The following is a 27,229-nucleotide window of genomic DNA, read 5'->3' as shown; positions in this document are numbered from 1 at the left end:
CACGCTCCTCGTTCTCTTCGGTTGCGCACGTTCTCATGGCATCTACATCCGACTCCGCATGGCGTCCCGTGAACTCCTGGACGACACTAATAATCAAGTGAAAGGAAGCGGTTTAGTGTGAAAACCGGCGGCATAATTTGTGCACGCTGCTTCAAGAGAAATCACTCAAAAACATTCCCTGAATGAAATGATACGTCAAGTATTACATATGAAAAACTTTCACGTAGTGCATATTGCTGTCCGGCAGCTAGTAAGACAGCGAAATGGCCGTCTGAAAGCAGCTCTTTATTGGTGTGACTCACGCCCCCGAGGAGCTGAATGACTCACTGACGCCGTAAGTAACAATTGAATGGCCGCTCTCAGCCATGCACAATTTAAAGGTCACAAAGAAGTCTCGACATACAGCGTACAAAGTGACCACAACAGTGTGGAACATAGAATCGGATGGCCCTCGCTGCCATCAATTGAGATAAATATGTTCGCGCCTTCAACACAAACAAAGCATTAAAGCTCTGTGGCGCCGGCTTCGAAGAATACAGAGACAACCATTAAATGGCATTGCGTCAGTATGTTTGAGAAAGCACGCGAGTTTTATATGGAATATGACTAAGAGTTAGCATTAGTTTCATAACGACTCTATTCTGTTCGATTACCCCTTTCACTCGAATATTCATGTAACACTGCTAGAACGTTCAGGAAATAATTAAATAATGAGTTGGAACTGCTAATGGGTAATAGACCATGCAGAGAAACTTCGATTACAAGTCTCTACGACAATTTTTTACTATTTTCTGAAGCCAGAGGTACATTACGGTTTTATTTTTGGCGGATCCTTTGAACATCTCCACGAAAGTAAATGGTTTTTGGAGCTGGAGCCAGTGCCGAAGTATTCTAGAAACGTGTTCTGCAAAAAATGTTTCCATTGCGCCAAATACGATTCTGCAGCCGTTAACCCGGATTAGGTACAAACTAAAACTCTTGTTTGACTCGTTGGTTCACGGTGAATGCAATATGACGACGGTACGACCAAAGGGAGCAGACAAAAAACACATACGACAGGACGACCGCCACTTTTTAGTTTAGTTTGTTTCAAGCCATTCATTTTGTACGACAACTGAGCCGTATGACAGATGAATCAAATCTATGAAACATTATATCGCCATCTCTTGGAAACACTGCTGACGTAGTACATCGCCTTAGCTAAGAAGATGACATAAGCGAGGCACAGGGGAAATTCTCTGAGCAGTTTTTTAACCTAGCCATTCCGTAGCTGCAAGAATAAAACAGGGCAAAGGAGCTGGCTGTGCTACACGAGAAGAAAAATATACACGCACGAACGAAGTAATATGAAGACGGCCAGTTGAAGACTCAACTTGTGGAGCTGTGAATCCACAAGTGTGGATAAAGGATGGCGGCTAATGATAGAGCTATCAGCTTCATTGGCGGACCATGTGGTCCAGGGACTTTGTCTTCTACAGTATAACCAGCAGATGCCAGCCTTTAGAAGCAGTTGGCTGATACTTAGGGAATGCATTTTACCATTTGTTGGGATTTTGTAAGTAAACCTCGGACCCTGGCTGTGCCTAAGAACATAGTCATGAACATCTAATTCATGGTCTACTTCAACACGAGCAAGACCGGCTACATGCCTGTGAATGCGAAATACAAAATGATCATGAAGATTTCTTCTTATCTCAGCTGCTACAATTGAAAGGAAGATATTGCAAGGGACAGGCATATAGGTAAGCCGATACAGATTCGTTTTTTTTCTCAGATAATAATTTTCCTTCGTACGAAACAGGACTTGTTCAGGTCAAATTTTAACAATGAAAATTTTTAGCACTGCCTTCTGTGCCATTTTTAAAGCGCACTTCACCATTTGAATGAGTCATATTCCTTCCAGCTGTTAAGAGTCGTTCGTGAGGAACCGAATAGTGCAGTTCTTCAATGCAGATGGAGAACGGAGGAGGGGGCCTCTCCTGAGGCGGAAAATTCCCTAGGTGCTTAAGCACGTCCAATGAACTAAGCGCAAGGAAAGACCACTCATTCACGGACTGCCAAAGTACGTCTTAAGAAACCGGCTAACAAAGCTTTACCACGTTTTACTTACTGAAATAATGGTGCACAGCAGCAAAGCAGGCTTGTCAGTCGTCGCTCTGATTCTTCATAGTGAAGATACACAACCCAGGTTTCGCCTTGGTTAGAGTGTGCGGTTTTTTCGCTGGTGTACCATAGTTATCTCCTTTGCATGTTTTGCATGTTTTGTTTTTCTTTTCAATAGCAAGGTTAAAACAATGGTCAATAACTTGCACCCCATGCATCGCTAATGGTATTTTGCTTGCTGATTCGATGTATTGCCTCAGCAGTGATTCCAAGAGAGGACCCTAGATAGTTGTTGACAGTGTTGGTGTACTTGTGATACGGCTTGGTTGTCGTACAAAGGGCAGACTTAATGTGAAATGAACTAAGTTACAATTTGCACTGGTCCCATCATTTGTATGTCTTCTCTGTCGCCGTTCATCGCACCGTCTTCATATTACTTTAAGCAGGAACGTTTAGTGACCTTTTACAACCCCGACTATATCACAACGCTACGTGTTGGTTCCAAGTAGTTGAACGCAGCAATCATGGGTGCCCTAAATGAAAAGATGGCGACCCATTAAAAGTACTTTTACCTGACGGCAAGCACGTGAATGAGATGTGATGACAGATGGCTACAGAATGATTTTAATGGCGGACGGCATGGTGCGAGCACTCCCGCCCGCGCCACAGCACAGTTCGTTTTCTTCTAGTCCGTCACATTACTTGGGGCCATCGGGGGATCGTCCTAACCGCGAAGAAGAAGATCACCAGTGAAGAAGAGGAACGTGAGAAGTGTGAGGATTGCCAGCTGGACGGTTCTGAACGGCTGTTTCCTGTGGTGCCTGTAGATTCCTGGTAGTGTCTGCGTGCTCGTCTCTGTTGAGGCCGTTCTGCGTAAGGGATTTGGCCAGGTCTAAATTTAAGTCTGTAGGCGCGGTCAATGTGCACTTGAGGGAGCGTTTGGCTCAAGTATGTCGCTGACTTCCCCGGGCAGAGGGTCGGCAGCCTGGTTTGCCAGCCTGCCCACCCAAAGCTTGCCGCTGGACCTTTTTAGTAAAAATGGAATTGACGTTATCCCAGTGGCGCTCGTACCGATCGGTGAGGGAATGATCAAGATGAAAACCTCTAAGGTTCTTCAGGAGGAGCTAAGGTCTCTCACTACCCACTACCTCCAGATCTCTGAGGTGCGACCTTTCGGCCATAGAGGCATTGTTTTCAAGTCCTCTCACATTGCTTGCGTCACAGACCTGCCCCAGTGCAAAATGTTTCAGTCATTAGCGGTGAAAGCATTCATCCCTGAACAGCTCGCATGATCCAAAGGTATTGTTCGTGGAGTGGACCCAGCATCTTCCCCACAGCAAATACTGGAGGAGTTTCAGGATGCAGGTGTGGGGGTTCTTTCTGTGTACCGGTGCAGTAGAGAATTAAATGGTGTGCGTGTAGCGACAGAATCAGTTATAACTACATTTGCTGGCTCCTCCTGTCCTTCTGAGATCAAGGTCTGTCCAATAGTGTATCGTGTGGATCCTCTGCAACTCCGTGCACTTCAATGCATTAACTGTTGGCGGTTCGGTCACAGTGGTAAGGCGTGTAAATCGGCGACCCGCTGCCGTGTTTGTGGAGAAGGGCATTCGGATGACAGTTGCTCCTCTGATCATCCCAGTGTTGCCTCTGCAAGTGTAACTAACTACTCAGGTGATGATGCCAACTGCTCGAAGCGCGGACGAACAAAGCCTGCTAGATATAATTCAAGCGAAGCGATGCTCGAGAGCAGATGCGAATGTAATTCTGGATCGGAAGAATAATACATATGCCAGTCGTGCGCGAAGCTCTGTTGCAGATGTAGAGTCAAGTTTGACTACTTCGATAGCGACCTCAGTAGAACAGGCTCTTTCTGTGGTGGTCGAGGTAATGCTGTGCAACTTCACCGACGCTTTATCTCAACTTGTTGCAGGCCTGTCACTGCCTTCTCAATCATCCGTTCCGGCGGCGACGCCTGCATCGCTCCTAAATTGTGCTGCTAGTAAGAGTGACTTCATGTCGCTTCCTGACGCGTCCCAAGTCCCGCCTGCCAACAGCGCTCCTGGTCGTGTCTCTCATGTAGATATCTGTAACACGGATGTTGAAATGCTCTGTCCTTCCCAGAAGCCTCGAGCTTCTTCCTCACCCTCGAAGTCAGCTGTTCCTCAAATCAAAGCAAAGAAAGGACCCCCCAAACTAATCCCCCAGACTGATGTGCTGAAAGAGGCGGTTGCTGCCTCTTTCCTCAGTCAAGAATCATGGCGGGTCTAAAAGTTCTGCAATGGATTTGTCGTTCCGTACTTTCTTCTCTCACGGATCTTGAAACACTTCTTCATAAACATAATCCAGATATTGTGATTTTGCAAGAAACGTGGCTCTCTGCACTTAAATCCTTTTCCATGAACAAATTCCGTGTTTTCAGGGTATACCGCAATAATGACAGGGGTGGTGGCTTAATAACTATGATCTCTACAAAAATATGTCACCGGGCATCAATCTCCCAGAAAGTTATGCTCCCTGACTGTGAGTTGTGCGGTTAAAATCTCCCTGCTACAGTGCGCCACAGTGATTATTGCTAACGTCTACTTTCCTGTAGCTGTTCATAGGACAGACTGTTTGGATATCTTACTGGGCGGAGCAAACAACACAGTCATCGCAGGGAGATTTTAATTCGCACCACAGTGTCTGGGGTAGTCGCTCAGACTCCTGCGGCCAGCTTCTCTGGTCATGGATGTCTATGAATGCAGTGCGCTGCTGCAATTCCGGAGCAGTAACCTTTATGCGTGTAGTTTATAGTTCAGTCATAGATTTAACATTAGCATCTCGTGGGGTTGGAGTATCTGCATGATCAACCGTAGACTCTGGTACATCTAGTGACCACTTTCCAATAACCTATACTCTTATGTCCTCTCCTATCAGAAAAGGAGGTGCAACCATGAAATTTGTAAATCACTATACGTATAAAAATTGATATCTGCCTCGCTTCCCTCCATAGTTAGCTCAGGTCGAGCAGGAAGAGCTCAGCGGGCAATTTCATTTCTGAAAGATGCTGCTGAGAGCTCTGTAATCCCTGTGTGTGCTACTGCCCCTGCCAGACAGCCGTCTCCTTGGTGGACAGAGGAGTGCGAGAAGGATTATCGCCTTAGAAAAGCAGCATAAAAAAGCCTTTCCTATAATCATAGCAACACCTTGAACGTATCGCTCAGGGGCTGGTGTTTCGTTTCCAAGTGCAGAAAACGGAACCTTTGCACACTCTTAACCCCAGCTCGGATTATCCCGAGGTGGACGTGTCAGAACTCCTCCCAATTGTTTTCTCGATGCGGTCTGCTGCCCCGGGATCTGATGGGGTTACTGTGGGCATGTTAAATATTTTAGCGCAAGAATTTCTAACTCACCTTCTGGATATTGTAAATGCATCATTGGAAAACTCTTCGAATCCTTACAGTTGGAAAATTGCGAAAATAATTTTACTTTTGAAAAATGCAGACAATAGATTTCATTTAGACAATATTCGGCCGATTGCTTTAACTTCAAATTTAGTAAAGGTAATAGAAAGAGTAGTACACAGTCGCCTCACAGAGCATGTTCATCCCGTTAACGGCCTCAGCTCCGCACAGATTAGCTTTCGTCGCGGTTGTTCCATATGATCCGTGCATGTGGATCTCGAGAGCCGAATACGACTCTCAATGCGCAAGAGAGAAGTTGCGGCCTTGGTGACACTTGATGTTGCTAAAGCTTATGAGAGCGTTGAACACACAGTCCTTATTAACAATCTTGCTCAGCTACATCCACCGCACTACATCTATGCTTGGATTTGTGAATTTTTAAAAGATAGATTTTTCTTCTGTACAGACGGATCTTTCTGTTCTAATACCTATGTTCAATGAAGAGGTGTGCCGCAAGGATCTGTTTTGTCTGCACTGCTTTTCAACATATTGGTTCGGGACATACCCATACATACAGACATTGCAGTTTATGTATACACAGATGATATAGCTTTATTCGCATCTGCAAAGGATATTCACGCACTATACGAGTGTTTGCAGGCATACCTGAATGCTATTGAAGGCTGGTTGAACCAAATTAATTTATCACTTAATGTCGGCAAATGTGTCGTGCTGGTATATCAGCCCGACACTCCTTTGTACATCACCCTAGTATACCGTTCCACTCCAATTCCGCAGGTGGAGTCGGTTAAATACCTAGGCGTTACTTATGATCAAAGCTTGGACTGGCGACAACATATTAAGAATAATGTTATTCAAGGGGAACGTGCTCTGGGCCGGTTGACACGAGTTTCCAATAAAAAGTTTGGCATGCGTCGTGACACGTTAATGTTGCTCTATAAGGCTTATCGGAAACAGATTCTGGAAATTGGTTGTATCTTGTTCTCTGGTAGCACAAACTGCAAGCTGCAGCCATTAGCTTTAATGAAAAGGCGTGCCCTACAGTTATGCCTCGGGCTGCCAAAATCAGCTCCAAACGCTGTCCTTTATCTGGAAGCCCGTATTCCTGATCTCTTTTCCCTCTTCCAACTTCTAACAGTCCGTACTTTCCTCAGGTCCTTTGACCCGGCCCCCGGCGTTCGTAGTCCCATTTTTCTATCCCAACCACAGCTGTTTTTAACTAATCATTGGCCACGCTAACAGCTTCCAGAAGGTAGGTTCACGAAGAATCTTTTAGCCCCGCTTCAGGTTATTCTGATCTCCTTGCAGCAAGTTGCAGATACGCAGGCTGACCCCGTCTTCTATTATTACCATATTTTCCTGTTCCATGCGGAACATATGCCCGCAAATATCCTATATGGTCTCCTTTCTGAACACCTACAGAATTTTACACTTCATACTGTTATCTCCACTGATGCCTCCGGCACCTGTGAGAAGGCGGCGGCGGGGATATACTCGCAGGAGCTGGCTTGGAGCTATTCCGTTCGTATCCCAGATTATACTCCCATATTCTTCGCAAGAGTTTCTGGCCATTGGTTTGGCTCTTCTCAAGCTTCATAGGCTTGTAGCACGGGTTCTTATTCTTGCAGACTGCCTTTCAGTTCTAGTCTCTCTCCAAAATTCGGGAAAATTTTTACTGAATCGTTCGCTTAGATTTTTTGTTCCGCGCACAGTGGGGGAGATCCGCTTTGTCTGTGTACCCGGGCATTCGGGCGTCTATTTTAACGAGATGGCTGATTTATTGGCAAGGTCAGCTCTCAGCGCTCCGGTAATCTATCCCGTCCCTCACCTTATTGTGTTAGAAGCTTCACTTTTCCAGCGCTTCCTACATATTTCAGCCAACCTGAGTGATCGATTGCTCAATACCGTGAATTTTAGCCACTTACAGTTCCCATGGAACATCCGGTGGTGTAAATCAAGGCTTTGTGAGGTGTCAATGACGCTTCTGCGATGCAGAATCCCTCACTTAAATTTGTACTTATGCAGATGTGGGTTCATGTGCGACAAACCATTGAGATCATTTTCGGCTCTCTTGCCGGTGGTTCGCAGTTCAGAGAAAACAGTATTTAGAGGTCCCTCTTTCGAGGCTAGGACTCCCACTGTCTCTTCCAGTTATTATTTCGTTCGGTGCGAGCGCAAAGAGATTCCCGTTAAGCAGTGTCTGTGGCTACGATCATGATTACATAAGTGCAACAGATCGATTACCTTGTTAGCTGTATACAAAATTTTGTCGCATGTCTAAAAATGCTCGATTCTATTCCTGAATATTGCCACCTGGTGTTCTCAGGTGGCGCTGAAGTGTCTTCGAAGACGTTGAAGTGTCTCGCGCTGGCTGGCTGGCTGCTTGCTGTATTCTGCTGGTTAGTGACCTGTCTCCCTGTTTTCCGTTACATATTTTGGTGGAGGTGCTGGGTAAAGATCCCTGTATATGTCTCATACTCCTCCGGATACCCTGGGCTCCAGTCCTTCACTAGTGGACACCCCCGTGCACCGTGCTAGCCGGAGAAATCAAGGCCTACCTCCCGAACACGGGCTTTTGGAGTCTGCCAGAGCACCCACCCATCGACCTGTCATGCCAGCTGCTGCCTACTACACCTTGCAGAATCCGCGACTGCCCAAACCATTCCACGGCAGCCAGCTCGAAGACGTAGAGGACTGGCTTCTCGAGTTTGAACGCGTGGCCTCATTCAACCAGTGGGACGACGCCGCTAAACTTCGAAACGTCTTCTTTAGTCTCGAGGATGGTGCACGTACCTGGTACGAAAACCGAGAAGACGCCCTAACATCATGGCACGAGTTCCGCCGACGCCTGCTGGAGACCTACACCAGCACGGATCGTCGAGAACGGGCTGAACGGGCTTTGCAGTCTCGCATTCAGATGCCGAATGAGACTGTAAGCATGTACGTGGAGGATATGACTCGGCTCTTCCGGCGAGCTGACCCGGCCATGCCCGAAGATAAAAAGGTGCGCCATCTCATGCGCGGCGTTAAAGAGCAACTTTTCGCTGGCCTCGTGCGCAGTCCACCTGGGACTGTTGCTGAGTTTCTCTCGGAGGCGGTCACGATGGAGAAAATGCTCTTGCGGCGGTCTACCACCTACGACCGGCCGGTACTCGCCGCTTCACTTACAGAGCCGCTTCCTGCCTTCGGGGCTAACCCTGGTTTTCTCCGCGACCTGATCCGCTCCGTTGTGCGCGAAGAGCTCCAGGCGCTTTTCGGTGCTCCCCTGCCGACGGCCGGCTCTCTCGCTAGCCTGGTCCGCGAAGAGGTTCAAGCCTTGAGACCTTCGTTCCCGTCCGTTGACCCGCCGCCTTTACCAACGGAGTGCCGTCGTCCAACGTACGCTGAAGCCTTGCAACGTCCTGCGCCCTCTTCGGCGCAGTTTCCTCCGTCCAATCAAGGCTCGCTGTTTTCCGCACACCCCGACACGTACTACATCGACAATCGACGATCACCCCAGCGGAAGACGGACCTGTGGCGTGCTCCGGATCGGCGGCGTCTCTGCTTTCACTGCGGGGAACCCGGTCATCTGTATCGCCAGTGCCCGTATCGACAGCTTGGGCTGCAGGGGTTCCCTATCGACATGCCCCGTCCACCAAGAGGTCAACGACCCCGGGAGATCGAGGACTACGTAGCCCAGCAGCGCATGGCGACAATTCCCCAGCGGCAGTCTCGGTCTCCATCACCACGCCGACCTTCGCCACAGCCCCAAAGCTCCTCCTGGATGGCGCAGAGACGGTCGCCAAGTCCCCGCCGGGAAAACTAAAGAGAGCGACCTCAGGGGGCGAGGCCGCTGGCAATCGATACGAACAAGACCCCCCGACAACGCGAACAGCGACCGACCGCGATTTAAAGGCAACGACTGCAGTACCTGAACTCGGAGATCGATTCTCGTTGGATATACCCGTGCTTCTCGATGGCTATAAGGTTAGTGCTTTGGTGGACACTGGCGCTGATTTCTCGATTTTAAGCGGAAATCTAGCGGCGCTTCTTAAAAAAGTAATGACACCATGGTCCGGCACGCAGATTCGCACGGCTGGCGGACATGTCGTAACTCCGCTTGGCCTATGCACAGCAAGAGTCCAAATTCGCAGCTCCACATTTGTTGTCAGCTGCCTAGTTCTACCGAACTGCTCCCGTGACTGTATCCTTGGCGTTGATTTTCTCCGAGAGTATGGAGCTATTATTGACCTCCGAAAGCGCACTGTCACATTTTCTACCGAGAAAGCTGAAGTTTACTCCGGGGACTGTCCACGCCGCGCCGCCCTTAGAATATCCGCCGAGAGCGTTTGGATTCCGCCACGCGCCAGCGTTTTTGTGAGTGTTCACTGCGACGGACTACGTGAAGGGACAGCGGTCGCAGAGGGCAACCTGTCCCTTTTGCTCACCCACGGCATCTGCTCAGCGCGAGGTCTCATCCATCTCCGCGACGGCTGCTCTGAGCTCCTGGTGACTAACTTCTCTAACGAGCCCCGGCACCTTTTTCGTGCTACTGCCATCGCATTCGCCGACCCCTTAGCGGAGGTTTCTGAATGTTTCGCGTTCGAAGCTGTTAGACCTGTGCGCCCATCCCTTGACATCAGCCCGGACCTTTCGGTGACTCAACAGCGAGAACTACGTGCCCTCCTACTTGAATACTCCTCCTGTTTCGCTTCTTCGTCGAAAGTCCGGCAAACGGCTCTTCTCAAGCACCGCATCATTACGCCCGACGATGCCCGCCCCATCCATCAGCAGCCGTACCGTATCTCACCGAAGGAGCGTGAGGCGATCCTAACGCAGGTGAAGGAGATGCTTTCAGATGGAATCATTCAACCTTCCAGCAGCCCCTGGTCTTCACCTGTCGTGCTGGTGAAGAAAAAGGATGGGACACTCCGCTTCTGCGTGGATTATCGGAAACTGAACAACATCACCAAAAAAGACGTCTACCCGCTGCCTCGTTTCGACGACTCGCTCGACAGACTTCGTCGCGCCCAGTACTTCTCCTCCATTGATTTAAAGAGTGGGTACTGGCAGATAGAGGTCGACGAGCGGGACCGCGAAAAAACGGCGTTCGTAACACCCGACGGACTGTACGAATTTAAAGTGCTACCTTTTGGGCTATGTTCAGCGCCGGCAACTTTCCAGCGGATGATGGATACCGTTCTCGCTGGACTAAAATGGCAAACTTGTTTGGTTTATCTCGATGATGTCGTCGTATTTTCCGAAACCTTTGCCGAACACCTTGAACGCCTGAGGACAGTATTAGATGCCCTCCGATCGGCCGACTTAACGCTAAAGCCCGAGAAGTGCCACTTTGGGTACAAAGAGTTGAAGTTTCTCGGTCACCTCGTGAGTGCCGATGGCGTTAAGCCCGACCCCGAGAAAACTGCTGCCGTCGCCAACTTTCCTGTTCCTGCAACAAAGAAAAGTGTGCAACGTTTTTTGGGTCTGTGCGCATATTACCGCCGCTTCATCGCCGACTTTTCAAAGATTGCCGCACCCCTGTACCACCTCACGCGCAATGATACACAGTTCGTGTGGGCTGCCGAGCAGCAGGAGGCTTTTGCCGAGCTGCGCAGACGACTGCTAACATCCCCTGTTCTTGCGCACTTTGATGAAGAGGCTGAAACCGAAGTCCACACCGACGCGAGCAACGTCGGCCTCGGCGCCGTACTCGTCCAACACCAAGGTGGCGTGGAAAGGGTCATCGCGTATGCAAGCCGCACGCTTTCTCGCGCTGAAACAAACTATTCGACCACAGAAAAAGAATGCCTTGCGGTTATGTGGGCAACCATGAAATTTCGTCCGTACCTCTACGGCCGCCCGTTCAAAGTAGTTACCGACCACCATTCGTTGTGCTGGCTTGCAAATCTTCGCGACCCATCGGGGCGCCTAGCCCGATGGAGCCTCCGCCTCCAAGAATTCGATTACACCATTGTGCACAAATCTGGCCAGACGCACGAAGACGCTGACGCACTCTCTCGCGCGCCCGTCGGGTTAGCGGATGATAGCATAGAGGACGAGAGTGGTTTTATTGGAGTTGTCAGCGCCTTAGACCTAATGACCCGCCAGCGAGCTGACCCAGACCTACGACCTATCATTGATTATCTGGAGGGCCGAGCTTCTGTCGTACCCCGACAATTTTCTAGAAACCTGCCGGCCTTCTGTCTCCGGAACGGCATTTTGTTTAAGAAAAACTCCAGCACTGTTGACCGAGCGCACCTCCTCGTCGTTCCGGCAGATCTCCGCGCCGATATCCTTCTTGCTTGTCACGATGAGCCGACCTCCGGCCACTTGGGCTTTGCCCGCACACTTGCACGCGTGCGCCAGGCGTATTATTGGCCCAAACTTTCTCACGCCGTCCAGCGTTACGTCAGAGGCTGCCGCGATTGCCAACGTCGTAAGGCGCCTCCTCTCAAGCCAGCGGGCTTGCTCCAACCTATTGAACCCCCTCGGACGCCTTTTGATCAAGTCGGCATCGATCTTCTGGGCCCATTCCCTGTGTCATCGGCCGGTCATAAATGGATCATAGTCGCGACCGACTATTTAACAAGGTATGCGGAAACTAAAGCGGTGCAGCGCGGTACGTCATCTGAGATCGCCCAGTTTTTTATGCAACAAATCGTGCTGCGTCATGGCGCACCGTCCCACGTAATCACTGATCGAGGTACGGCGTTTACGGCACAGCTCATGCGCGACGTGTTCGAGCTCAGTCACACGAACCATCGCAAAACTACTGCCTATCACCCACAGACGAACGGGCTCACAGAGAGACTCAACAGAACGATCGCCGACATGATCGCAATGTACATAGACTCGCAGCACAAAACCTGGGACGAGATTCTCCCGTACGTCACATACGCTTACAACACGGCCACCCAGGAGACGACCCGATTTACACCATTTCGTCTGGTCTACGGAAGTGACGTTCAGACGATGCTGGATGCAATGCTTCCATGCAGCACTGATGACCACCCACTCACGCCAGACGCCGAGCAGTTCGCTCAGCGCGCCGAGGAAGCACGTCAACTTGCCCGTCTTCACATTCAGCGGCAGCAGGGCACGGATGCACGCCGCTACAACCTCCGTCATCGGCACGTCGAATACCATCCGGGAGACCAAGTTTGGGTGTGGACCCCGGTACGCCGCCCAGGCTTGTCTGAAAAACTGATGTGCCGTTACTTTGGACCGTACCGAGTTTTGCGCCGCGTCACCGAAGTGACCTACGAAGTTCTTCCTGACGGGACTGTGCAGCCTCAGCGTCGTCCACCCCGCTCTGAGGTTGTGCACGTTGTCCGCATGAAACCCTACTTCACGCGGTAATGGATAGTACGCTCAGTGTTCTGCTAGTTTTCGCGTGGGACACCTTCGCCCACCTCCCTTGTACATTTTTGTGTGCTTGTGCTGTTTTTTTTTCTCTTTCCACTGCCCATACTGCAACCCCGCTTTTGTTTTTCTTTTTTTTTTGGAGGGGGAGTAATGCCACCTGGTGTTCTCAGGTGGCGCTGAAGTGTCTTCGAAGACGTTGAAGTGTCTCGCGCTGGCTGGCTGGCTGCTTGCTGTATTCTGCTGGTTAGCGACCTGTCTCCCTGTTTTCCGTTACAATATTCATATTTCTTTAATTCATTTGACTGTTCCTATTTCTATATTGATTTGGTCTTCTCACGCCCCGCGCAAATACCTCATTAGGATCATATACTGAACCTTGGCCAATGCCCCTGAGTGGGTATGTGCCAGCTTACTAAGAAGAAGAAGAAGAAGAAGAAGTTAAAATGCTGTAGATGACGATGGGCTTGAAAAATCGTAGAATATAGAAGAAGGTGAAGGGCTTGCCGCCACGGTGGATGAGACGATCGGCTGATCAGTCCCGGTCCACGAAGCATCCAGGCCGCAGGGTGCCAGGAGCCGACGGCCGAAGTCATTGGATGCACCGAACAGCAAGGGCACGGATGCGGTGTGCATACGGGTCGGTCGGGTCATTCTGGGCGCGGCAACGTCGTCAGTTCGTCGCGTCTTGTGGTCCGGACGGGCCGAACCAGGTAGTGTCATATGCTAAAAGACGACAAAGTAGGCAGAGGCGCGGCACGGAGCGCTCGCGCTCAGCCGGCCAGGCTTCACGGCCAAGCTTCGCGGCAACGCGCCCTCGAACTGCGCGCTCCTCTGGCTCTGCGTCGGTCGTGCTTTCTCAGAAGCATTGAAACGGGAAGAAGGCCTCGCCTCGCCAGACTACTTCCTGGAAGCTCTGCTCTACTGAGAACGATCGGCTAAGTTTCGGGTGGCTGGTTCTGGTCTTTTCTCTCTGCGTCTTTGCGCGGTAAGGCAGTAAGCCGGGGCTATGTCGACCCAGTCTCCCGGCCAGGGGAGCTCCCTCTGGTCGGCTTCTCTGTCCACTGATCTCCTGCCGTTGGAAGCTTTTTTGCGCAGTGGTGTCGGCAGTATCCCTGTCGCGCTGGTGCCGAAGGATGGTGGTGCAATCAAGATGAACAACCCTGGTGCTGTTCTGGCTGCTCTCCAGTCGGCGACTTCTCATTATGAGTCAATATCAGAGGTACGCCAGTTTGGATGCGGCAGGATTCTGTGCAGATCGCCAGACCTCGCCTGTGTAAGGGATTTGCTAAACTCCTCATCCTTTGCCTCCCTTCGGGTAAGTTCCTTCATCCCTTCACATCTGGCGTGCACGAAAGGTATTGTACGAGGCGTAGACTCTTCCCTGTCTCCGGCACAGACTCTTGAGCTTCTGTCGGCTGCAGGTGTTGTTGCTGTGCACCGCTGGCTGTAGCCGGGATGTAAACAACTTGCGGATGCCCACTGAATCAGTGATTGCTACCTTTGCCGTCACCTCCTGCCCCTCTGAAGTCAAGGCATGGCCTCTAATTTGTCGGGTAGATCCGTTATCATCTCGGCCTCTGCAGTGTAGCAACTGCTGGAGCTATGGACATAGCGCTGGCGGTTGCAAATCCAACTTGAGGTGTTGCAACTGTGGGGATGGTCATTCAACGAGCACCTAAACTGAGAAGAATGAGAACAGTTGCCTTTGCGGTGGTGCCCACTCTGCAAACTACTCAAATTGTCCCTCTCGAGCTCAGGAAATCCAAATTTTGGAGATAATTGACAGAAAACGCTGTTCGCGCCGTGACGCTATTTCAGAGATCAAAGAACGTGCCTACGGTTATGCCGGTGTGACCGCTCGGCAAGGTGTCATGTTAGACTCAACGCTGTTCCAGGCAATTGCGGCTGCTGTGGAGGCTTCCACGTCTAAAATGGTAGAAAAGATTGTCGCAAGTGTGTTGGAGTACCTTACAAACTTTCTAGCGACTCAGCTTACACATGCCCTGCAGGGCGGTTTGGCTCCTCTTTCGACAGCAATTCCCTCTCCTCTTATCCGGTCTACAATTCCAGTAGCATCACAGCCCCAGGAACAAACTTCTGCCCCTTCCGCTGTACCTACCTCGGGTACTTCGAGGGACGTTGGTACAATCTATGATTCCTGGATGGTGGAGCCTGATGCGCGGCTTCTTAAGCGCAGCGGGCACCCCATGTCTGATTCGTAGTCTTCGCTGGGCACCCAGCCCAAATCAAAGAAGCAGCAGCCTGGCACTAAACCTAAGGATACCATTTTGGAGCAGGCAGTTGCTGCTGCTAGGCTTTAGCAACCATAGCGTCGTTGCGAGTTCTGCAGTAGAACTGTCGCTCTTTTCTTTCCGCTTCCGCAGATTTACACTACATTTCTACCCAGCTAAATCCGGATGTCATAATTCTTCAAGAAACGTGGCTTTCAACCGGCAAACATTTTCATATCAAAAATTACCGTTCTTTTCGCCTAGACCGTCAGTCAAGAGGAGGGGGTTTACTAACTTTAGTCTCTTCACACTTTTGCCACAGGGCTATGGTACCTTTTCAACAAATGTCTCCTGACTGTGAGATTCTGGCACTAGACTTTGTACTTCCTGGGTGCTCTCCATTTTCAAATAGCAAATTGTTATTTCCCCAATGGAGTCCAGGATGTTAGACCTCTGGACTTGTTACTCGTTAACTGTAAAAACCCAGTTCTCGTGGCTGGGGACTTCAATTGTCACCATTTGTCGTGGGGTTTTATGACTAACACATGCGGCAAGCGCCTTTGGGACTGGGTTTCTGATCACAACCTGATGTGCTTAAATTCAGGATCGGCCACTTATCTTCGCTCACACACTCAATCTCTTTTAGATATCACGTTCATTAGTCCTGGAATTGGCGTAACGAATTGATCGACTGTTGATAGCGGCACCTCAAGTGACCATATACCTATTCATTTTGATATCATATGTCGTGTTAATCCGGCGTCTTCTCAGTTGCGGTCACATGTAAATTATGACAGATTTCAGACGGCGTTGCGCTCTGCCGTTGCTTCAGTGCCTAACATCGCCGAGGTCCACAAGTCAGCAAGCATATGTCTGGCTATAGAGGAAAGCCGTAAAAAGTCGGAGTTCCTGGTGAGGCCAACAAAAGGGAATTCTTCTAACTGATGGAATGCGGACTGTACAAGAGATTACAGGCGGAGGAAGGCAGCATGGGAAAAGCTTCTTCATAACCAATGCCCGAATAACTGGAGTGATTATAAATTTATTGCAGCCAACTTTAAACTCACAGTTTCTCGCGCGAAGAAAAAATATGACTCAGAACACTTCGAATATTTTTCAAAGGCGGGCAACCGACGCGCACTATTCGGTTTTCTACGGTCTAGGAAATAGCTCATGTCCTCTCATAATTTTCAGTCATTAGTTATGTCACCTGAAGAAGCTATCCAGGCGGTTGAATTAATTGCCACAGGCCTGCAAAAGCGGTTCTCGTCTTTACTACCTTCGCGCCCAATGTTGTTTGCACCAGTCGTGCCAAATGATAATGCCTCACAAGTAAATCTATCAGAGCTTTCACAAGTTGTCTAGAGATTGCCAGCTGCTGCTCCTGGTCCTGATGGTGTTACTACAAAGATGGTCAAGATTCTCTTTGAAGAGTCTCCCAACTCCTTATTGCACCTAATAAACTACTCTCTCAAACACGCTTGGATACCTTCTGAGTGGAAGCTGTCCAAGGTGATCTCTTTACTTAAACATCAGGGTGGAGGCTATGAATATTAGGCCAATTTCTTTAACATCAAACGTGGGAAAGTTGAGAGAACGGGTGTTACTAATTCGGGTGTCAGCCATTGTGGACCGCAAAATATACTCAGCGCGTACCAACTTGTTTTCCGGCCACGGTGTTCGATATGGAATGTACATGCTGATCTTGAGAGCATTACTCTCCTTGATCGTCGTCAACGCCTGGTCCCGGCTTTGGTTACGTTAGACGTCGCCAAAGCTTACGACAGTGTAGAACACTCAATCCTAATACATAAGCTACAGTCTCTTCAATTTTCAGATTATATAGTTGCATGGATATCTGCATTTCTTTATAACAGGTAATTCTTTTGCGTCCATAATGGTGTTCATTCAGAGAGGTACAGACAAACGCGAGGTGTACCGCAAGGAGCTGTTCTTTCTCCTGTGCTCTTTAATATTCTGTTGAGCTCAATTCCTCTCCACTGCCATGTACGCACTTACGTCTATGCGAACGACATTGCGTTTTTTGCTGCTGCGCCGGATATACATTCCCTGTATGATCTGTTGCAGTCATATTTGAATACACTTGAGCACTGGTTGAGCGCATTAAACCTGAATTTAAATGTTGGCAAGTGCGCCACTCTTGTTTTCCCTCTATACACTCCTGTAGTGGTCTCTCTCACTTGCCAGTTAAAAACAATACCGCAGGTTCAATCCCTAAAATACCTAGGGGTCATTTATGACAACAAACTCACCTGGCGACCTCACATTGACCGTGTCGCGGCGAAAGAGGCTCGTGCCGTGGGCATGTTACGGAGATTATGTCATCACCAGTACGGCATGCGCAGAGATGCGCTATTAATCATCTACACTGTGTATGTCAGGACAATTTTAGAATTTGGATCAGTGTTGTTTTCAGGCTCGGCTACATATAAACTTCGTCCTCTCGTCCTTTTAGAGAGGGAAGCACTTCGCGTGTGCCTCGGCCTTCCAAAATTTGGGGCTATCAATGTGCTGTACCTTGAAGCCCGCATTCCGCCTCTCTTATCACGACTTCAAATTTTAACTGTGCAGACTTACCTCGGGATCTATGAATCCCATTTCCACCGTTCCCAAAGCATTTTCTGTTGTCAGCCCACCTCCTTTTTTGGTGTCCCCTGGTCTCGTTTCAATTCCCCTCAGGTAGTGTTTGTGCAAAGATTACTTCAGCCTTTAGATGTAAACATTTATGATATCATTCCTACGCTTCGCAATGGGCCCGCTATCCACATTGTTTTCGACGACATATTCCCAAAAAATGCAAAACTTTTGCCACCGAATATTCCAAATGGTCTTCTAGAAGATCATCTGAGGACCCTACCTACAGATATAGCAATAGCCACTGACGCATCGCAATGCAATGAAAAAGCAGGTGTGGGAATATTTTTCTCGCATTTAGACTTGTCCTTTTCACTGCGCCTTCCAGATTTCACCCCTATTTTTCAAGCAGTTTCTAGCAGTTGTACTTGCCCTACGCAAGCTAGACCCCTCTATTACAGCAGGTGCAGCAATTACTGATTCTTTGTCTTTGTGTTCGTCCCTCGCTGCACATGTTGGCGGTCCCATTTTAACAACTTTCTTATCCCTACTTCCTCCGCATTTGGGCCTTGTTCATTTAGTATGGGTTCCCGGTCACAGCATTGTGACAGTAAATGAGATTGCTGACAATCTCGCAAAAGCTTCCCTCAGCGGCCCCGTGTTGCCAATCATTGCGGCTACAGCCTATATTACAGCATCTAGATTTCGGCGACGTGCGTTTTTAAGCGCGCAAGACACAACACTTTTAACATCGGCGGATTATGAGCACCTTAAATATTATGGAACAGAAAAATTTGTTGCTCTCGGCAGCTTGAAGTATCACTGACGAGGTTGCGCTGCCGCATCTCCCCTCTAAATTTCTATTTTCACAAGTCGGGTTTGGCGCTCTCTCCCCTTTGTGCATTTTGCCGTGAGCCTGAATCTATAGAACATTTTTGGCTGTATTGTCGCCGATTCAACTCTCTGAGAAAAAGGTTGCAGGAGGAGCCCTTGCAGCATCTTGGCCTTAGTTTAAGCAGTCCGCTGTCGCTATCATTTGGCGCCACCACATTTGAGTTCAGCCACAGATCTGTTTGTACCGCTGTTCTAAATTTCCTTATAGAATCTCACCGACTACCTTGCGAAGTGTTCCAAACTTTTCTTTTCTACCAATTATTACATTTTGACTTAATCATTAATATTTAATCAATCTCTTTATTATTATTCTTATAATTTTGAAATCAAAACTCTCATCCCTTTTCTGTTCATTACGAAGAATTCACCGGTGTTGCACTCCCACGTGCTTTTCCTTTTTATTAAGTGCGTTCAGGTGAATAGCCACCCGATTCTTGGCCGATCCCCTAGTGTGGGTATGTGCCATCTTTTGATAGGCTAACAACAACAACATAAATCATTCCATCGCTATCGGTCATGTAGTCCTGTCTTCACCGGACTGCCGTCAGGTAGCATTTGGTGTGAGATGCGGACCATTGATCTCCATCCTGGTCTTGGAGCTTCGGCGTCCTCTGTTTGCCGTGGTCGTCGGTCGCGTGTTCCTTTCCGCACCGCCCGGCTGTGCCCCAGCCCTCCAGGTGAGAACCGACCACGCCGTTCACCCCAGCCCCGTCCCACGTCCCGACCAGAAGGCATGAAAACTTGGCGACGCCGCCCCAAAGACCCCACCGACCCTTGAAACCGCCAACATATTCGGAACAGCCGCTGCCCATGCCCTTTGGTGTTTTCGTGGGCATCGGCCGTCGGCTCAAGGTGACCTAGCTACGGTGCGGAAGCTTTCTGAATCAGCGCTCATCCGATCATTATCTGCTGATATCTTTCATCGTGACGGCAAGCCCTGCATCTTCTTCCCTTCTGTGTTCATCCCTCCTTTTACGCTCATCGTCACCTCCTGCGTTTCATCTTCACTGCCGGTCTTCTAGTTCTCGCGATCGGGACGATCGCTTGCCAACCATGGGTAGTGTCACGAACTAAAAGACGACAAAGCGGGCAGTGGCACGGCATGGAGCGCTCGCGCTGGGCCCGCCGCCATTAAATCAATTTATCGCCATCTGTCATGTAGTCTTGTCTTCACGGGATTGCCGTCACGTAATAGTATAGCAGCCAAGTGTTGTTATATGTTTTTTTGGCCTACCAGCGAATTCGATGACAGATGGGGCTGCCTTTATACAGGAACGAAGGCGGCTGACAGTCAAAACGCCTCGCAGCCAACTGAGCCTTGTGTCAGTATTGGATACACTCTTAGCACTTCTGACTAAAAGTCAATTATGACACCACATAACGTTCATTGCAGTCGCGCCATCCTGGTTCTAAATCCTCAAATGTACGTGTTACCTTGGACACCGTGGGCATTACGACGTTCTTATGAGGAAAATAGCCTCATAATTACCATGATACGCCTCTGTAAAAGAACGCCCCTATAGAATAGCCGTCCTGAGCGTTATCATGACCGTGTAGAAAAACTCCTGCAGCGCCGTTTCTAGCTGCGCGCTCTTTTCCCTCGCTGCCACTACAGCACAACGGGTATCCGTGGATTATTTATGTTGTCGCCACCGCAGGCCGACTACCGACCTAAGACCCACTCCTCGCACTGGAGAATATGTGAGATCTCATGTGGTGCTAAGTCGTCTAGCAACCCACTCACTCACGCTCTGCTCCTGGCGAACCATTCCATAAGATCAATATGCTAGTGCAATGGATAGACCCCTCTATGATTTTGTGTTTTTGATTTAGCCAGGTGAAAGAAGAGCGCGCCACGTTCAGTGAACAGGCGGTTCTCGACGAGACTAGGCATAAGTAGAAATTTGTAATGACTCTTGCTTCGCAGCAACTTCAGCACTCAACCACGCCGCGAACTCCTCGCCAGCGCCGAGACACGCGAAAACGACCTCACCAGCCTGAGGACATTCCACTAGATGTCATGTGTTATTTACCGACTTCTGTACCTCATCTCACCCCGATGAACATAGAATGTATTCATGTGACATCACGGACACCATTTTATTTTTGTACAGCGCACAGCTTCAGCGTTGCATGCTGGAGCCGATAGGGATGAGCCGATTAGACACGCAAGTTGCCTTCCACCGTGCTGCACTGGCGGCCGCTTGACGTCACCGCACACCTTTTGTAGCACTGTATATAATCTTACTTCGTGGAAGGTTCAGTTTTTTTGTTTTTTATCATCGCCTTTCTTTATTTCTTTCATCACTCCACACCTTGCCGACAGATGATTATTTACAAGCCATCGCCACGCTATTGTGTATGTGGCTGACTTTTTCCTTTTTTTTTTCTTGTGAAAAACGATACCATCACTACAAGAAATTCCTTTCTCTTTTATCACCTATGGTCTCTCTCTTCACGGCGCCTAAAGTGCACACCGAGAGTAAAATCCTTACCACATGTTAATATCAGTATTTTTCTGTAAAATATGAGGCCCTAAATGGCAACACACATATTGCGTATCAGTCATACTAGGTAACATTCGGTGATATCCAACCATTAAATGCAGGAAGGCAGGGCGACAGTGTGGTTCCCTACATGGCTGTGTTTGAGGCTGATGGAGAAAGCACTGGATCAATGGGCCGCAGATGCAACTGCCTAAAGCAGGCTGACACTACAGTCACTGGAAGAATTCAGAGTACCGCGATCCTCCTCTGTCCACCACCGGATTTTGAGGCTTCATGGCTGCCCCTGACTGGCGCTCCCAGCACTGCAATCGCATCCGTGCTTCCCGGTGTACCCTGTGACTTATCCATTGGCTCTAACTAACACCTCGGTAAGACAGCAGGAGAAAAGATGTCAAATTACGCCCAAAACAGGTAGTATGACCTCGCCGACTGCTTGAACTAGCAACTGCGCGGCAAGCGCCAACTATTCCTCATCCGACTCAACTATTATACATGTTATAGTGGGGCCGTAATTAACAAATATCCATCACCCGTTATTCATTTTGGATTCATTTGGCCCTTTGAACAGTGACTTAGCTGCGGCTTCCAAGCGTCCATGGTGAGCGACCCGAACATTGGCTCATTGGCGGGCAGACCTCGCCATTGGCTGCATATATCAGCCAACAGAGAACCGGTGTGTGCGAAAGCTATAATGGCGAAAGCTTTCATCAGCGTGAGGACCCGTTACCTTCTGATTTGTGTGGTTCGCGGCGTGCTGTCTTTGGCTGAAGTTGGCCTTAATCCTCAAGAATTAGAAAAACGATATGGATTTTACATGGATCCTTATAAAAAAATGATACCTGGTCGTCCCAGTTGTGTCATGTTCGCAGATAACAATACTTTCTGAAAGAGTACTCTAGCGTTATATTTTAAAACGAGGACACAAAAAGCACTTGACAGGATGGGTGCCATATTCCAACTATTTCTATTGGAATAGAAATGCTAACTTACTGAATATGAAAATACTGAGTGCGGTGTATTCATAAGAGTAGGAAAGAAATACAAAAACGTGTTATATTAAAGGGAGTAGACTGCGTATCATCGCCTAATTAATAATCTGGATACACTGGCCTTCGGGGAGACTGATTTGGCGGTGACGGACGTGTCGCCCCTTTGCCTTCCTTGTTAAAAGCGCTTCTCACAATTGGCGAGCTGATTCGTCCTTATTACCACTTAGAATTTTGATTTCCTCATGTCAGGGCTCGCAGTTATGACCGTTTTTATTTTTTCAAGAGCGGCATAGGGATTAAATTCTGGTGCGGCTCCGAAATGTTACCAAGTAATTGTTTTTTTCCCTGGCACATACGCTGACACAGCGGCCAGCTTTCCTGACGTACACTTTGTCATATGAAATGCGAACTCATAGACCACACCAGCAGCACATAGTACGTACAGCTTTGTGTGTTTGATTCTGCACTCCAAACTGGCAGGGGCGCTCTCACAAAAAATCAAGGACTGACCAAGGAATGTACGGAGACAAGAAAGTGGCAGAGTGAAACCACTGGTGACCCCTAACATCCTCAGGGTGTTCCACAAGCTCAATATGGTTGGCAACAAGTGCAGTGTGCCGATGGTCTTTTCTGCTCCCGGCAGATTTGCCAAGATGTGCCCCAAATCACCAGTGGCGCCCCTGCGAGCTCCGGCTGCGAAATGAAACACACGAAGTCGTACGTGCGGTGCGCCAGAAGTGTTGTCCATGAGATCCGCCTTTCATGTTGCAAAGCTTAGGTCGGAAAAACCGGCTGCTGTGTAAACGAACGCCCAAGGGATCATGAACGACTACTAGATAACGTTTCAGACCCGCACCAGAACCTATTCACCTTATGCCATTCTTGCAAAGATAAAAACGATCAAAACTGTTAGCCACTAGTTGTTATAATCAAAATTCTAAGCAGAAGTTAGGATATGTCAGCTCATGAGTGGTCAGAAGCGTTATTGCTAAAGAAAGAGGAGACACGTGCGTCAGCACCACATCCCCTTGCGAACGAGTGAATCCAGAATAATAATTGGTTTGGTTTATTGGTTTATGGGGATTTAACGTCCCAAAGCGACTCAGGCTATGAGGGACGCCGTAGTGAAGGACTCCGGAAGTATCGACCTCCTGGGGATATTTAACGTCCACTGACATCGCACAGCAACAGCCATATTAATAAATAAGCAATAATATGCAGCCTGCTGTCCTCAACCTACTAGATTTGTGTTTTTTTCTACCGTCATGAATGCGCATGCTCACTACCTTCATTGTGTATAACTGTAATATGTTTGCTTCATTAAAACACTGCTTGGAGTACCGCGCACGTCCTGTCAAGTTCTTGCAGCGTCCTCGTCTTAAAATGTAACGCTGCATTGCTTTTTCATAAACAACACAAACATACGCTCACAGTGGGTTTTTTTTCTGGTAATATCAGTGCCGAGATTGATCAGAGTTTTTTCTATCAATAAGGCCAACTAACTTAGCACAATGAAAGCAATTATACGGCTGCGACTGAAACTACCTTTCTATAAAACCATATCAGGATCAAATTTACACCAACCGACGATTGGCAGGCGTTCCCTTCAATGCCAGGGGCACCAGGCGGAATGCCACATCTGAAAAGAAAAGTGATATTCTTTGCGTCAGGATGCCAACGAGAAATAGCCTCTTGCTCTGATATCCAATCCCGTCTCTTCTGTGGCAGCGACTGCCGTTGTATTGAAGACGAATTCTTAATATAATGCAAAAAGCTGACTACATTATCTGAAGACGCAATTGTCGACCTTTGAAGCCTTTTTCTGTTTCTGTAAAGTGCCGCCTTTTATTTAGTGTTCGAAGAACCTGCTCTACCCGTTTCCTTTTCCTCGCATTGAATCGGAAATACTGCTGTACAGTTCGCGGGCTGTAGATGTTTAAACGCTGATAATTTGAGCTTCCCGGACAATGTAGAATTGCTGGCTATAAATAAATTCCAGCATCGCCCAATCTATCATGAAATCTCTAACATAATTGCTTGCTATCTTTACGGGCTATGTAACATATGCGGAGACACTAGTGGCCAAAAAAATAAAAAACTATGCCGTGGAATATGCACCACTCATGAGGTCTTCCTATCGGAAGTTGGCATATAAGGGTTTCACTGGCTGCTATATCAAGCAACATCCATGCTGCTCCCTTTTTTCTTTAGCCTACCTCATCATTACCTTCTCTATATATCTATGAAGTGTATAAAACCTAGTTTAAGCTTCGCCGCTAGCATTCGTGTTCTGTGCGCCGAAACGTGTACTCTGAGGAAAGGCACAAAGGTTGCAGAGTTTACATTTCAGAACCGTTCAGGAGATGCGTTCGTAACTAGGCAATGCTTAAAAGTGCTCATCTATTCTTTATCAGTTTATACTCTTTTTGATTGATTAAACGGGTCGTTACTAGTGCTCAGCAAGAATTGATGCACTCTATAAAAGCGTACAGTACGTTATTAGATAATTGTTTTCATTTTACAGAGCCGAAAAAAAAAGTGCCCCACCCGTAACGCCAGTTAAGCGTGCTTCACATCCCGAAAGTCGCGTTGATACTACTAAAGCCGACTTTTTCGAAACAGTCCGAACTTTCCGTACGATTCATGTTCGAGAGAAGCAAAAATTATCGCCTGTCGCCATACGCGAAGTTTTAACCAACGCAGGACGTTTTCCTGGTGCCAGAGGCCAGTACACGTCCTTGTGAAGATTTTTTGGTTAATTGCGTATAATGTGTAAACGACCTGTGGAAACAATCTCATGCCTATAATCAACGGCGGTTTAGTGCGATTCCGCCTCTACTCCGGTAAATATAAAACATCAAAATTATGCGAGTGAAGTAGCAGTGTTAAAGGAGTATCGACACCAAAATTTTTTTGGGCGCGTTTTGTTTGTTTGTAATAATGCGTAACGCATTATTAAACATGGATTACCACCTGGTAATCTTCTACGACCGCTAAATAATTTACACTCGCATTTTTTTCTCGTGCTGCTTCGGTTTCGTTTTCAGCAGCCGAATGAACACTGGGACGTCAACGAGTACTTAAAGGTGACGTGAGACATGAAAAAACGTATCTATAGTTGCTGGTCCCAGATTCATTGTCATTGCGGCTCTTGAGGAAGGCTGGCTTCAGCACCGCACTAAATGAAAACAATGAAGCCACCGAATTGCAAGAGGATGGACCATCATAAATATTTGCGCGCTGTAAAAATGAAACGAAACATTGTGACGCATTTTATCAATGCTATTCGCAAAGCTTTTCAATAATAGCGACGTCTTGTGTTTCATTTTTGTACATATAATTGCTGGTGCATAAATTATTCTTCTCCTCATGATCTTTCATTTCTTTGTCGCGCTTCCAAATGGTGGGCGGCAGATATGCTACGTCCATCCTCTTGCAATTCCGCCGGATGAATGAAGATGTTATAAGACTCGTCTCTGAAGCCATTCACGGCTTTATGTGGAAGCCACAGACAGCCCGTCTACGTGTCAAGGCTGGAGAACAACACTTGAAGTTTCAAATGCAGGGAGCGAATCTTAGTCTCCTACCCTATAATAAAGGACCCTAAAGGTCGAATTAAATCCTCCCATGACCAAGGCTATTGAAGCCGGGAAAGTGAACAGGAGACCAAGTGTTTAGCCCAGCCCAAAGAAAAAAAGTTCGTTGAGTCCGCGCCGTATCCTGTAGACAGACGACTAAGCTGATAGCCAAAGGCACCGTGAACAATCATATAATGGGCTACGAGAGTATGGCAATTAATTCCGTGATTTCGCCTCCCCTTGACTACAACATAGGATCAAATTTTTCACGATTTCTTCAGTGCCATTTTCTTAACGTCACCTTCCCCATAAGTTGTGTTGTCTTAAAGTTGGTTCTCAGTGGCTGACTATACAAATCTTCTCATTTGTTCATTGTCACTTACACGACTTATTCCAGTCTGCTTTCTCGCTTTCTGCCCCTTACTACTAGCGTTTTTGTATATGTTCCAAACAAGCTGCCAATAAATGCTGATTTTTCTTCATGACCCGATTTCTGACCGGCATTTTCTCATGCTGCTATCGTGTAGACTCTAAACGCCGTACACGATATGTAGGCAATTTCTTAAATACTGCGAACTCCTTTTTCACATGATTTTACACCGCCAGCATAGAAATAGAATTTACAAAAATCAAGAGCTTGTCGTATTTACGAAAAGCTATATACAAGGGCATGCTTATTTCTGCACATATAACTTATGTTTCAATGCTTGCATAGAAGTGGTTAATTTTAATATAAATTCAGCGCAAGTCACCATACAGTCGAAAAAAGACGGCAACCTAATTCTATGGAAGACTATGTTTACAAATACTTCAAGTAAATAGATTGTATGGGACAGAACAAACTTTGCAGTTTTGTTAGCTTTCAAACCACGATAAGTTTTTGAAAATCTACTAGCACATACTTATGTAAGTACTATTCACCATTCTCCGCGATATATGCAGCATTCATGCGAGGATGGCGAGAAATTTCTTACAGTGAAACACACAAACCGAAGCTCATTAAGATTTTATTCAAGATCTATCACATTAATAGCCATATATTCGTCTAAAATTACTTGCTCCATGATCGTCATCGACAGCAGCAGTGGCCTGACTGCAACTACTGCAGGGCAAAGGCCTCTCCCATGTCTCTCCAATTAACCTTGCCCCTGCCTGCTACATAGAGATCTTATTACTCTTAGATATATTAGTTCTTACATTCTGCAAAGTACACGTTTTTACAGAAAATCACAGAAAAATGATTCACTTACTCAGACAAGATGCCGAAAACTCCAAGTATGAGCAGACAGATCAAAACCGCCTTCATCTTAACGCTCGGATAAGCGATTCGAACAGTGCGACGTGGTATGCTCTCCTGCCTCACCCTTAAGCTTCCTTGCGGTTTTTATGCGGTCGTGACAGCATTTCTCAGAAAGAAATTTTTTCTATTTTATTTTTTCTGATTTTTTAAGCGTTACAAAATTGTTTGACGTCTTTAAATAAATGCACCAGAGTACCTCGATTACCGGCAATTTAATGACCTACTGGATAATCAACCCACCGTTTCAGTACATCATTATAGTACATACATTGTATTTA

At 47.7% G+C, this 27,229-nt stretch overlaps 1 long non-coding RNA gene across 1 annotated transcript; it reads right to left on the bottom strand.

Annotated features, from left to right (window-relative positions):
• On the bottom strand, nt 1–27,006 carry LOC144105020 (uncharacterized). Its single transcript, XR_013308690.1, has 3 exons — nt 26,902–27,006; nt 23,658–23,712; nt 1–86 (listed from the first exon to the last, which is right to left on the bottom strand). It is a non-coding gene; the product is annotated as an uncharacterized LOC144105020 (long non-coding RNA).
• Between the last annotated feature and the right edge of the window lie 223 nt (nt 27,007–27,229).

This window comes from Amblyomma americanum, chromosome 9 (assembly GCF_052857255.1).
Source record: "Amblyomma americanum isolate KBUSLIRL-KWMA chromosome 9, ASM5285725v1, whole genome shotgun sequence".
Taxonomy (NCBI): domain Eukaryota; kingdom Metazoa; phylum Arthropoda; class Arachnida; order Ixodida; family Ixodidae; genus Amblyomma; species Amblyomma americanum.
Note: the sequence above shows the minus strand (reverse complement) of the source record. Positions and strands in the feature narration are given on the sequence as shown.